This window comes from Crocuta crocuta, unplaced genomic scaffold, assembly GCF_008692635.1.
Source record: "Crocuta crocuta isolate KB4526 unplaced genomic scaffold, BGI_CrCroc_1.0 scaffold433, whole genome shotgun sequence".
Classification (NCBI taxonomy): domain Eukaryota; kingdom Metazoa; phylum Chordata; class Mammalia; order Carnivora; family Hyaenidae; genus Crocuta; species Crocuta crocuta.
The window spans coordinates 120,384-133,354 of record NW_027530001.1 but is presented as its reverse complement, the minus strand read 5'-3'; the positions used below and the strand labels follow the sequence as shown (position 1 = coordinate 133,354).

Sequence of the window (12,971 nt, the reverse complement as noted above, 5' to 3'; positions counted from 1 at the left end):
CCAGGCAGAGACAATAGCAGGGGCAAAAGCCCTGAGGCAAGAGCAAGCTTGCCCTATTTGCATAACATTAGTAAGGCCAGGAGCAAAGTAAGCAAGTGGGGTGGAGAACAATTGAGGTCAATGGGCTAAGTGGAAACTAGAACCCGTAGGGTAGAGGTAGCAAAGCGGAGGTAGCCAAAGTGTTTGGGTTACTTGCATTGTAATGTCTTCGCGCTGTTTGAAAAGATAGTGTAAGTGGTTGCTTGTTAAGTTTATCACCTTACAAGCAGTTAGACACATGATTTTCGCCCGGTCCCTTTTATTCACTGAAATAGTTGACTGTAACCTCTATTCTGTAGCCATGTGAATATGGCAGGACTGTATAGGTCATGGCAGGAAGGTTTTGGATTTTACTCTAATTTTTTAAATGTTTTTATTCATTTCTGAAAGTCAGAGAGATACAGAGCACTAATGGGGGAGAGGCAGAGAGAGAGGGAGACATAGGATCTGAAGCAGGCTCCAGGCTCTGAGCTGTCAGCACAGAGCCCAACACGGGGCTTGAACGCACGAACCCTGAGATCATGACCTGAGCCAAAGTTGGACACTTAACCAACTGAGCCACCCGGGCTCCTGGGTTTTATTCTAGATGCAGTAGCAACCCATCAGTGTTTTAATAGGGGCATGACATGATCTGATTTGTGTTGTTTAAAGGTCACTAGTTGCTGTTAGGAGTAACAGTTGTAGGGAGGTTAGTGTGCAGACTGCTACATTAAGGGTGGTAGCTTTGAGGAGTGTGGTGGAAGTATAGAGAGAGGGAGAGAGAGAAATACAGACAGTTTCTGGATATGTTTGAAAGAAAGCACACCCTAAAAGCTTTTCTAATACATTGGATGCAGACACAAAAAGAGAACTTGAATATAGCTCCTTTGTGTTTGACTGAGGAAATGGATGACAGATAGAGCCTGTTAGATGGAGATGTCAAGGGGGCAACTGGATATAAAGATCTGAAACTCAAAAGCGAGTTAAGACTGAAGGTTTACATTTGAAAGTCATGAGCATGGATGGTCTTTAAAGTCCTGGAACTGGGTGGAGCCTCTTCAGAAGAGGGTGTAGAGGGGCTCCTGGGTGCCTCAGTCAGTTAAGCCGTCGACTCTTGATTTCAGGTCAGGTGAAGATTTCATGGGTTCAGTTTGTGGGTTCAAGCTGGCATTTGGCTCTGCGCTGACAGGGCAGAGCCTGCTTGGGATTCTGTCTCTGTCTCTCTCTCTGCCCCTTTCCCACTCTTGCACACACTCTTACTCTCCTCAAAAGAAATAAATAAGCTTACAACAAAACAAAACAAAACAAAAAAGAAGAGAGTGTGGGGAAAGGACGAGGGCTTAACCCTAAACTCAAATACACTATAACCATCAAAGTAGTAAAAGATGGAGTAGAAGCTCCCTGTAAAATAGCAGTCAGGAGCGCTGAGACCTGCAGGTCTGTGGAAGAACATATTTTAAGATAGAGGCAGTGGCTAGTGGTGCTGCAGAGGAAGACGGAATCAGAGAAGGGAGCAATGATTGGTTAATTTCACAAGAACACAGAAGCATGGAGGAGACCTCTACCTCTCCCACCAGGCAGAGACAAGAGAAGACAAGCAGATGCACTAACCAAGTAATTGGTACAGTTGATCGGTAGGAGAGTTTTTATTTGAGTGTTTCTTTGTGATTTTGGTTTTTGGCCAATCTCAATGTGATCACTGAGTTCATGCCCCAAGCCCCAAGGGGTAACATTTACGCCCATGAAAGTATAAAAATACATCTCAAAAGAGAGAGATCATGGTGGGTGTGTAAAATAGTGCTTCCACTTGGAGAAACAGTTTACACGTTTCTTACCATATAGTCTAGCAATTCACTCTTAGATATTTCCCCAAGAAAAATGAACAGACAGGATCAACAATAAAACACACACACACTCGTGTACTGTACTGTTTAATCGTAGTATCAGGAAACTGGAAACTACCTAAATATCCATTAATTGTTGAATGATTAGACGAATTTGGTGTTTTCTACATTGGAATACTACTCAGCAGCATAGGAATGAGCTACTCATATATGCCAAGCAATGGATGAATATCTCAGACCTTGTGTTGAGCAAAAGAAACTGCACACAAAAGAGTATAGACTCTCTGATTACATTGGTATGAAATTCTAGAACAAGGAAATGAACCTATACTGATTAGTATAGAAAAGCTAATCTATGCAGGCCAATAATTGCCTGGGGTGGGTTGTGGAGAAGGGGAAATTGACTGAAAAGGGACACGGGCAAGCTCTGCAGGGAGATGGGACTGTTCTCTCTTGTTCGGGGTGGTGACCTTGTGGCTATGTGCATTTGTCAGAGGTTAGTGACCTACTCCTTTAAAATGAATGAATTATATCTCAATAAAATTGATTGATTAATTGATTGAGAGAAAGTAAGATCGCTATTTCTCCTGATTAGTTTCTTTAGCCTTAAGTCATTTTCCTATCACATTTGTAAGATATTCTCCTTCTTGATTACTTTGAGAACTCTTTTTTACTGTTTCATGTCTGTCAATGTGTCACTCAGTTACTGATAACTATTGTGTATTGTATAGATTGCTTTCCATAGACTCCTTAACAGTAATGCCATTTCACCTTTACATGGCTATTTTGATTCTTATTTTAACATATGACGTAATTTAAATAAAATGTATCCAGATATGTTCCTAAGTGCTGACATCATTAGCTTAGAACCTCTGTAGCAATGCTATTGACTTGACATCATCTATGATGCAAATTCCATTGTATCTTTTCTGATAAATGACTTCTTAAATCAACAATAGAGGCTATCAAGAACTTTTGTTTTATAGATAGATAACTGTAGGGAGGCTTTCTATACAAGCTGCACTACTCAACTCTTTTGCTTAAAAAATTATATCCTGTATATGAATAGTACCTAGAAGAATCTATTAAAACAGAAGGATCTAGGCACTTTGTAATAGAACTGGGCATGAATCTCAGACTTGCTATCAGCCAGCCATGTGAGATTGGGCAAGTTCCTCATTCTCACTAGGTTTTAATTTCCTTATCTGTAAGAAGTAAAGTAATAATTACCTTTCTATCTTGTTATAAAGTTTAAAGATAACATATAAAAACTTCCTAGTGCTGTGTGTGGCTTGTTAGAGGGGCTCACATATGAGAATGGAAAGTCTGTATGTTATTACTTCTGTTATCACATAGAATTGCCAGCATGGGCAGGGGAAGGGGGGCAGTGAAGGAATCAGGAAGACTGCTTCTGAATTTCTAAAGGACTGCAGATATTGGTTAAAAGAAGTACACCAGCTCTGAATTCTGAACTATATATAGCCTTTTTAATGACAAGGCAGCATTTGATGGATCATAACAAGAAGACAAGCAATTAGGCATTACCTAAACCATCTGTGAAGTTTGTGATTTTTCAACCTTTTGAAATAGAACATTCAGAAAAATAATTAACATCCATACTAGAAAATATTCTCTTCTTCAAAATTGATATCGATCCTCTCCTGCATATGAAATGGATATCCATATGCAACACACACACACACACACACACACACACACACACACACATCAGCGGAGGGTTTTTGGTTTGTGTGTGTGTGGTTTTTTTTCTTAAGTAGGTTTTCAGAACTTGTGCAACCAGGATTCTGAAAGTTAATAAAAGGCCCTGTTACCCTATTAAAAGTCTTTCTTTTTCCATAGTATCTATATTTTTTTATAGTTTCCTCTGTGAGTAATTGGTGCTTTTCTGATTTTACCAGATATTAATTACAGTTTATTCTCTGCTTAAGCTCAACTGTTACTGTAAATGTGACTTCCGTCTTCTGTGTATCTAAATGGGATATTCTGAGATAGTCGCTTCTTCCTGAGGATGTGGAACTCCTTTCCAGGAAACATTGAGGACTATTCTTAACCTGGAACTCCTATACATCTTGTGTCGTCCTTCAGAGATATTGTACCTTTCCCCGCTGACTGCCCCATCATTTATACGCTCACTGTTTATTTCCCAGCTATTTTAGGAAGACCTTTCTTCCTCAATAATGAAAGACCATTCCCATGAATTGAGTAGCTATGGGTAATCTTATAACCATTTTGTTTAGGCGAGAGGTCACCATCATTTTGTGTATCTAGAAAAGTGCAAAACTGCTTTTAAAGCCATTTTCTATTACACATCCTTTTCAAAACCAAAAAATGTCTTTCGTGTTTCCATTTGAATACAATACAGTCATCAATTGCCTTTTGGACCAGTGTTTGTTAACCCTACCTATTCTCTAGAATCATCTAGGGCATTTTTTTTTTCTCCTGTATTATGCCTGGGTATCACATTTAGAAATTCTGATTTAATAAATCTCTTGTGGGGCCCAGGCTTAATTACTGTAAGCACTCTATAGGTGATTCTTAGGTGAAGCTCAAGTTTGAGAACCAGTGTGGTGGGTGTGAAAAGGTTCTGCAAGTTTTAAAACACCACAACCTTTAAAATAATAGAGTTTCTCTTGTACCTCTGAAGAGTCACTGAAGTCTAGAATGAGGTACTCTTTAAGTCAAATGGTAAAGAGGTAAATAAAGCCATAGTTACCGATGACCCTGATTTATTTTGAGAGATTTTCATTTATTTTGCCCTCGAGTCACTTTTCTCTTAACCAAGTAAGGACACTGTGTTGGAAGATAGGGTGTTGATAGTGCCAAGAGGGAAATGTATAAGATTTGACCTTACTCTTCGTCTGGGGCCTACCATGAACAAGCTTAGAGTCCTGGGCAAGATAAATTCCAGACAGGATTCACAAACATAAACATGCCAGGGGCTAGGAAGGTAACATGAATATGTAAAACCGAAAGAACGGACCCTGGCCCAGAAAAGGACTCCTTCCAGTTCTAAAAGGGCGTGCCTTTGCTCAGCCCTGGCCACTTGTTTCTATCCGAGAATGCAAGTTAAGGGTTTGCCAAATATTTCCATTTTTAAAGAGAAGTAGAATTTCTCCCCTTTGGGATGAAATTTTCCAATTACTTATTATTGACATCATTAGATGCCAACTTTTTTATGTGCCTTATTCATATCGTGGGCTTAATTTGGCCCTGAGGCCACCAGTTTGTAACATCTGGGTTAAATGATTTCTAAAATTCTTTTGATTCTAACATTCTAAGATTTTAGGAGACTAATTTGGACAAAACACAAAAGTACTCCCTTAAGATGGGAAGCTGCGATTTGAGCATGTGCTTAATTGACTTTTCTTTTCCTGAACCTTCCAATTTTTCCTCCTTATTTCACTGGCCCTGGAAGCTTACCTTTCTATTCTGACCCATCCTAGAGTTGACATCTCAAGGATTTATGCAACCATCGCTAATATGCTGTGTTTACAATGTATAGAGGATGCTGGTGTTATGTCAGAGGAAAACCTTGTCTTAACTTTTCAGGAGGGAATGGAATGTACAGTACGGTGTGGCTTATAAATCATTTTCAAATTAGTATTCTGTACATCTGGAGAAGAGTACATTTCTACTCATGCATAAATTGCCTATGAGCACATTTCAAAAACCTATGCTTAATCTTAGCAATGAACATTTCAAAAAGTAAATTAATATCTTCAAGGGGAAGAAATACAGTCTATTAAACAGGAACCCACTAGAAACTCGATAGTTAAGAGTCTGTCAGCATTTCCATTATAAGCCCTGTTTTTGAGGGGTTTATAACTCACTTATAAAAATTCATCGTAGGCTAGGACTTGGCATGTAAGGTCTCAGCCCGGCAGCTTGGCGTGATGCGAGGTCTGAAGGACCTCAGATTCTTGTCAAAGGAATACTATTTCAAAGTTTCAAGATGAGGTCTAAATAAAGACAGGGAGTGATTTAAACCCACAGAATCTAGGACCTGCCGAGTAAAACTAAAATAGCTGCTCTAAGAGCAGCAGGTTGGGGCTCGGTTTTGCAGAATTCCTTACTATTGTCTGCTCTGAACTACATATCGCATACTGCATAGGGTGGACTTAGCTTCGTTTTCTTGTCTGGGTCCCACTCAGTGTAACCTTAATTCTCCTTTTAATAGCTTAATATATTGTCTGTTGAGGTTACAGGTTTCGATGAACGTTTACAAATGAGGCTAATTAACATGGAACTTGTAACTCTTTTTTCTTTCTTACTATTTGGAAAAAAAAAGGTATTTTTAGAAAGTAGGAATAGAGTATAAAAATGTCTTAGGCCGTTGTAAATTTCTACTGCAGATAGCTCCATGATATGTTGCATGTTTAAATTACCACAATATGTATTCATTTTAAATATTGATCTTTAAGGAAGCGACGTAATAAATCTGAATACTCTTTTGCATTACTGTTTACATTAGGTCTGTTCCAGATTAAGAGAGACAGTTGCCTTGTAAATTTGCTTGCAGAGTAAGCAGTGGCATATAAATAATTCGGTTTCCAATTATACAAAACAATGATGATAAACTGTGGGGAGCTGGGACGATTGTGCGGAGCTTGGCTGAATCATAGAGCCAGACCAGGTCTATGAGCAACTGATGTGCAGCTGGCAATTGGGACCATTGTTTAGGTCAGGAAACAAATGAAAAAGTGGCACAGAGCAAAGTTCTATTAACGTAGCTCCATCAAGATGTAGTTCCTCTCCAGCTGTAAAGTTTCTAAAGAGCTACCAAAACTATTTAAAAACATAAAAACACAATTGTTTGGCTTGGTAATGGTAACAATTTGTCTGTAACAATGCTAAGTATGTTGTGGTAACCTTCATGGGGAAAAACCCTATGGATGGACTTGGTTGTGGTTTGGGGTTTCCACCTTCGCCCAGCGGTGGTTCTTGAGTTGTGGCATGAACTGGCCTTTGAACCATTTGATAGCTCAATCAAATTTCAGCTAGGAATGTTAAAACATAATGGCTGAAGATTAAGAATAAATTTACACCTAGCCCATATAATTCCAAAGCCAAGATCAACCCATTCCCTTTAACGTTCCCATCATCTATTCCGGAGTGCAAATATTCACATGGAAACGAGGTCGGTTGAAATGTTTAGCTTATATTGGAAAACATATCTGCTAAGCAGCTGAGAAATGTATTCATTTCAGCCTTTCCATTTGACAGGGCTCATTCTCCCAAGCAAAATACTAAGAATGCAATGACAGCAGCTGAAGCTGTTCCATTTCCTCTCTTGCCTTTAATCTCTCCCCGGGAAAAATAGTTCTTGAAATGCTATAATGTGTGTGTATTGACACTCTTACTTAGATTTTTAAATAAGGCTGACCTCCTATTTCTTCTCTATGCCAGTAAAGGGTTTTTTTTAAGAGTGTTTATTATTTTCATGATTAATAATGATTATTATAATCATACCATGCTTTGCAGTTGATAAAGTGTGTTCGTGTGCATTATTATATCATTACATCATTACCATCAGTAGAAGAACTTCAAGAAATGAGTTGGATCAACATTATTTTTTTATCCCAATTTTTTAAATGATGAAAAGAAGTTCAGTGAGGTTAAGTGATTTGTGCATGTTTATATAGCTAGTAAGTGTCAAACCTATACTCCAATCCAGCTATTTGAACTCTAAATGCCATGTTCTTTCCACTGTGGTTTTAAAATGACCTGTTTCTTTCTTTCTTTCTTTTTTTTTTTTAAAGAGCTGCATTTAGCATAGGGAGTCCTCCGGAAGATGTGTGTAAATTGATTGGCATAATGCACATCAAGACTTTTTGCTGTTCCTCTCTTTGTTGTTTCCTGTTGAGGTGGAGTAGATGATATAAAGCACAGACAGTTCTTAAATTTGGTTTAATTAATGGCTACAGCAAAGTTCACGAGTTCACTTTGCTCATGCATATCTTCAATATAACATGAAGATGCCTAGAAAAATAGTGAAAAGGTATGGAATGGCAGGAAGTTGGGGAGAAATGGTAGGATGATGGCTGTGTTTATTCCAAGACTTTTTGTTTGCTAGTTTAGAATTTTATTTGATCATTCTTTGCAGCCCTTTATCTATCACATTTCAGAATATATGCCTAATAAATCCATCTGTTTGCTTGGCAGAGCTAATTTGGAGTCAAAGTTTGACTTAACTTGTAACTCTAAATTTTAGTTAGAATATGTTTTACCAGATGATCTTCATACTGAAAGAACTTTGGAGGGCAAGGATTAGGGGGAGATTCTTGAAATGTGCAAATTGAAGAGGTCCATTGTACACTGTCTCCCTGGACATAGATATATTCCCCCACCATGGCTGGTTGGGGGGTACTGTACCATAGCAATGATAACTCTGTAGAAAGTGTAAGGGCCTCTCTATGAATATCTCTGGGAATTCAGGGCGTTATATAATTGCATTGGAATAAAGCTTTGGATGCTGGAAACTTGAAATAAAAAAGCTTCAAACCTTAATAAGTAATGTGGAGTTCAGTCTGTTTTGTTTCAAGCCTTTAACTTAGCAAAGATTTTCTGGCCAACTCTAGGAAGGAAAACATTCTATAGTAAAATAAAACACTAATGACTCAATACTATGTGACACCTAATGTAATGATTGCCACCCAAAATTATTTTTACCAGTTATAAATCAATTACTAGGCATAGTTATAATTACATTAATAACACTGGTTTGCCTTTCCAAATCCAAATATTATACAATGAGGACATGTTCTGACTCTAAATGGTTTTAATTAAAGAACCAACTTTTTGTTTTAAGGTGGTAAGGAAGTATATTTTTTGTCCTCACGTCTTGGTTTTTGTGCTCATGGCTTTCAAGAAAAAGGAAAGTAATGATTATAGTAAATTACAGGAGTTAGGCGGTGGGGTAATTAACAGGTAATTATCAATAAACAATTTAACCACAAAAGCTTGGATCCTACCTACCACTTGTCAACAATAAAAACGTAGTAACTCCACATGCCAGTGAAACGGAGTCTACAGGGAGCCCCAGAAAGGACTGCTAATATAAATAAACAATTCTTTCTTGGGAGAATACACAAGGGCCAGGCTGTAAGTGACCACATAGAAGAAGGAAAGAAAAATCCAGTAGACAGGAAAAATATTAGGAAACCAAACATTTGGTTTCAGATTTAGGAGAGAAATATGAATGTGCTTGGTGTGGAAGCCAGAAAAATTATCTATGAATGTCTTTCTCATCCCATACATAAATTTTGTTTTTCTTTAAGCATGGTTAGAAATGTGAGATTATTTAGCCAAGCTGGCATTTTGACATGGGGAAAAATTTGACCTTATCCAGGTTTAAATATAGTCAGCATGCTTTGTAGATTGAATGATTGGTGAATAATTCACCATAAAATATATTTTTTATGGAAATCTACAACTAGGTTTTGAAAGCATCTCTAAACCTTATATAAACCTTGATTTGAAAACTCTTCCTTTTTAAAATGTGCCAGATCTATATTACTATAGCTTGGGGGTGGGGGAGGGGGCAAAGGGCTTGTAATAGTTCATGAAAAAGGAATCATTTAGTTCAGATAAAAAGACCTGAGCCTACCGACAATGAATGATAATATAACTCTCTATTTCATTTTGTCTCTGTTAATATGGCATTGGGATACAATACGAAAATAACTAAATCAGGAATTGAATTTCCTTTTGGGAGAGATTTTCTGTTTCTGAATTTTATTTTGTCTACACATACACACATGCACAAGTCCTATGTGTCTAGAGTGACATTTGAATATATCACAATCAAATGCACTTATTGAATAGTATCAACACCTGGTGACGTGCTTGGCACAATGCAAAGTGCATTAAGTAAATATGTTCTCTGTCATCTAAGGTGTGAGAGATAAAACTGTCACAGAATACATTTGAAAGATGTACATGCAACTGAATAAACATTGAGCAGATGTACATATTCAATAAAGATTGCACTATCTCCAGGCCAAGCGGTAAATGTATATTGTGGAGTGATGACAGTGAAGCAAGTTGTGGGGGTTGCCAGGTGAGATAAGGGAGTCTTGAGGAGACATTGCTATTTGACTGCCCATTAGTCAGGAAAAGCTCTGGGTAGGGGGGAGATTCCATGTCCCATTTGAAAAGCTTTGGGTAGGGGGGAGATTCCATGTCCCGGTCTACGGCAAGCCCGGCACAGCAGAGTGGGCAGGCCATTCCTGGAGAGGGAAGGAAAAGCGAGTATGAAACCATGATGTCAACAAGAGGTGCCGGCCTGGGCCGATGCTGCCAGAAGATCGAAGGAAGACCTTACGCTGAAGCTACAACGTTAATGCTTAGTGTGGTATTTGAAGTCCTGTTAAACCTAACTGCCAAAATACCTGACTCTACTGTGCTCTACATTTCGCCTGAACTTCACCTAAGATCGTTTTCATTTTCTCTCTTGCTTGGCATTATGTCTGCCTAAATTTTTTCCTTCAGATTGCCCACATCCAATTGCATTCATTAGAACTTCACTAAGTGCCGAGTTTCCCATGGTTTTCTTAATTCCCTTTTGAATTTTTTTTTTAAGACGGACCTAGATCTTGTTAAAAAACCCTCCCACTGTGTCTTCCGTTACTAAAAAGTAATTAAATAAAAAGTGAGGTTTGGTTACATCTATCATTTAATTTGAAATTACATATGAATATAGAGAGGAAAAGTGACTTTGAAAGATCAATTCTCAAATTTTGATTTAAGAACTATGTTATTAGCCAAAATAATATGAACTGAGTCCATTCTTTTGACCTTTGCAAGGTCTAACCTAGTCAATTATTGCAGCAGAGCAGGGAACCAAAGAATGGCTTTGAATCGGTCAGACCCAAACTGATTTAAGTTTGCATGTGGTTAAATAGACATTAGTTAAAAATAATTAATGCTGTCTTCGACCTTTGAAATGAAGAAGGACATTCATGGTCCTCTCTGACTGCCATTCCATACATGTGAATCTACTTAACTCATTTTGTTATTTAAAATAGAGATCTTTTTAATATAGCTTGATATTATATATCTTGAATAACATAAATGAAGTTGTATTGTCCGTAAATGAATGCTGTCAACAACTTTTCCCGAGATACTTAGAGCATACTTTTTTTTACAGTNGAAATAACCCCTAATCAAATCCCTTTGGCACAGTTTGGCAAGATTCCCTAGGAGTTGTGTTGAGAAGATCATTGATTGTTCCCCTTCCATGTTTTAATAAGACCCAGAGATAGGGGCAGTTCTGTTGTTGTGTATGTTAGACTCATAGAGTTTTAGGATGGACTTTCTACATTGCATCACAATGCTTTGCTGCTAGAAAGAATGCCGTTTCTTTCTTCCCTTTTCCTCCCATTATTTTCCCTTTTCTACCAATCACCATTGCAGTGTGAAGAAGGAAGACCCTCATTCAACCATGAATACACTTGGCTGTTGCTTGGATAGAGACAGAAAGGAAGGAAGAGAAGGACCCCCAAAGCAGGCTCTAAATAAACAGTAACTTATAATATGGTTTTCATGTTGTTCTTCATTATTTTTAAAATTATTTCTCGCTCAGATATATTTTGGGGAGTTTAAAAAGTATGCTCCAGGGGCGCCTGGGTGGCTTAGTCGGTTGAGCGTCCGACTTTCGCTTAGGTCATGATCTCGCGGTTCGTGGGTTCGAGCCCCGCGTCGCGCTCTGTGCTGACTGCCAGCTCAGAGCCCGGAGCCTGTTTCAGTCTGTGACTCCCTCTCTCTCTGACCCTCCCCTGCTCGCGCTGTCTCTCTCTCTCTCTCTCTCCTAGAAATAAATAAAACATTAAAAAAAAAAGTATGCTCCAAAATCACACAGTTTTAAATCAACAAATGAAAGGCCACTACAGGTGACATAGAAGATACATAAAAGACAGGCACACAGGACAATCAACTTGTATTTAGTGAACAAATGAATAAATGAACCCCATCTAGGCTTTTATACATTCCACCTCTGGTTTCTTCTTCCTTGTCTAGAAAACTCGTATTTGTTGGTTGAGTTCCCAATTAATTATTAATTCACAGAAATGGCTTTCCCGACTGCTCTTTGCATTCTAAATTATGTTCCAATTATTTGTTACTGTAACACACTAAATTTCTATCAGATCTTTATCACATTGTGTTGAGATCCAGTGTTCAACATCTACCCCCTCCACCCTCCAGGCGTGTTGTGGATGGTGTTCTGTTCCCACTGCCCAGTACGGTGACTGGCAAATAGGCATCAGAACCTAAACACTTTAGAAGGAAGAATGGCCAGAAGTAGAGTTTGACTGGAAAGAGCAAAAAAGAAATGAATAGCGAGTAAGGAAGGTCTGCAGAGGAAAGGGTCCATGGGAAGGGAAGAAATTAGATAAAGGAGGAGATGCTTGGAATGGCACAATGGGAAGAGAAATCAAGATTTTGCAATGAGACATTCATGTGTAAGCCATAGAAGAAGTTATGGCGTCCAAAAAGAGGGAGGAAGTAGGTAAACAGGAGAGCAAAGAATAACTTACGAGAATGGTAACCAGAATTTAAAATAAAAAAGCATAACAAGGAGGATTTTGTTCACTTATTTTCATTTCAGACTTTTTTTTTATCCCCTTGAGGCAAAGGGAGAGTAAAGTGAAGGGAGAGTTTGATATAAAACTTTGACTTAAGATGTATATTTCCCTCCAAAGTAAAACCCTATTTTGTAATAAGTAAATATAAAACATTGAGCCCGTGTAATAAAGAAGGCAACTGTTGTTTTGAATTGGTCTCAGCAACTTGCCATCATCTTTTATTGTCATAAGTCATAAAGAGTTTACATATTTTAAAATCAAGTCTTGTTTTTTTAGCATTCACGTATTTTTTTCAAATCCACTTTAATGTTGGTGAATGAAATCTATGTTTTAGGATTTCCATGATAACATGTTCTTTGTACCATTTTGAGCAAAGAGGACATGATTTGGTATTTGTTTTAACAAATCCTGTTATCCACAGAGATGTGCTTTACCATGGAGTTTTTACTCTTATTAGAAAACAATAGTTCATAAGAAATGCCACAGAAAGATCATTGATAAATCA

At 38.0% G+C, this 12,971-nt stretch overlaps 1 long non-coding RNA gene across 1 annotated transcript in view; it reads left to right on the top strand.

The window, feature by feature from the left end:
• The window catches only part of LOC144231226 (uncharacterized), a 77,812-nt gene extending 66,443 nt beyond the window's left edge, over positions 1–11,369 (top strand). Inside the window, exon 3 of the long non-coding RNA XR_013335015.1 lies at positions 11,298–11,369. This is a non-coding gene — a long non-coding RNA (uncharacterized LOC144231226). The remainder of the gene's footprint in view (positions 1–11,297) is intronic.
• Positions 11,370–12,971: the final 1,602 nt, after the last annotated feature.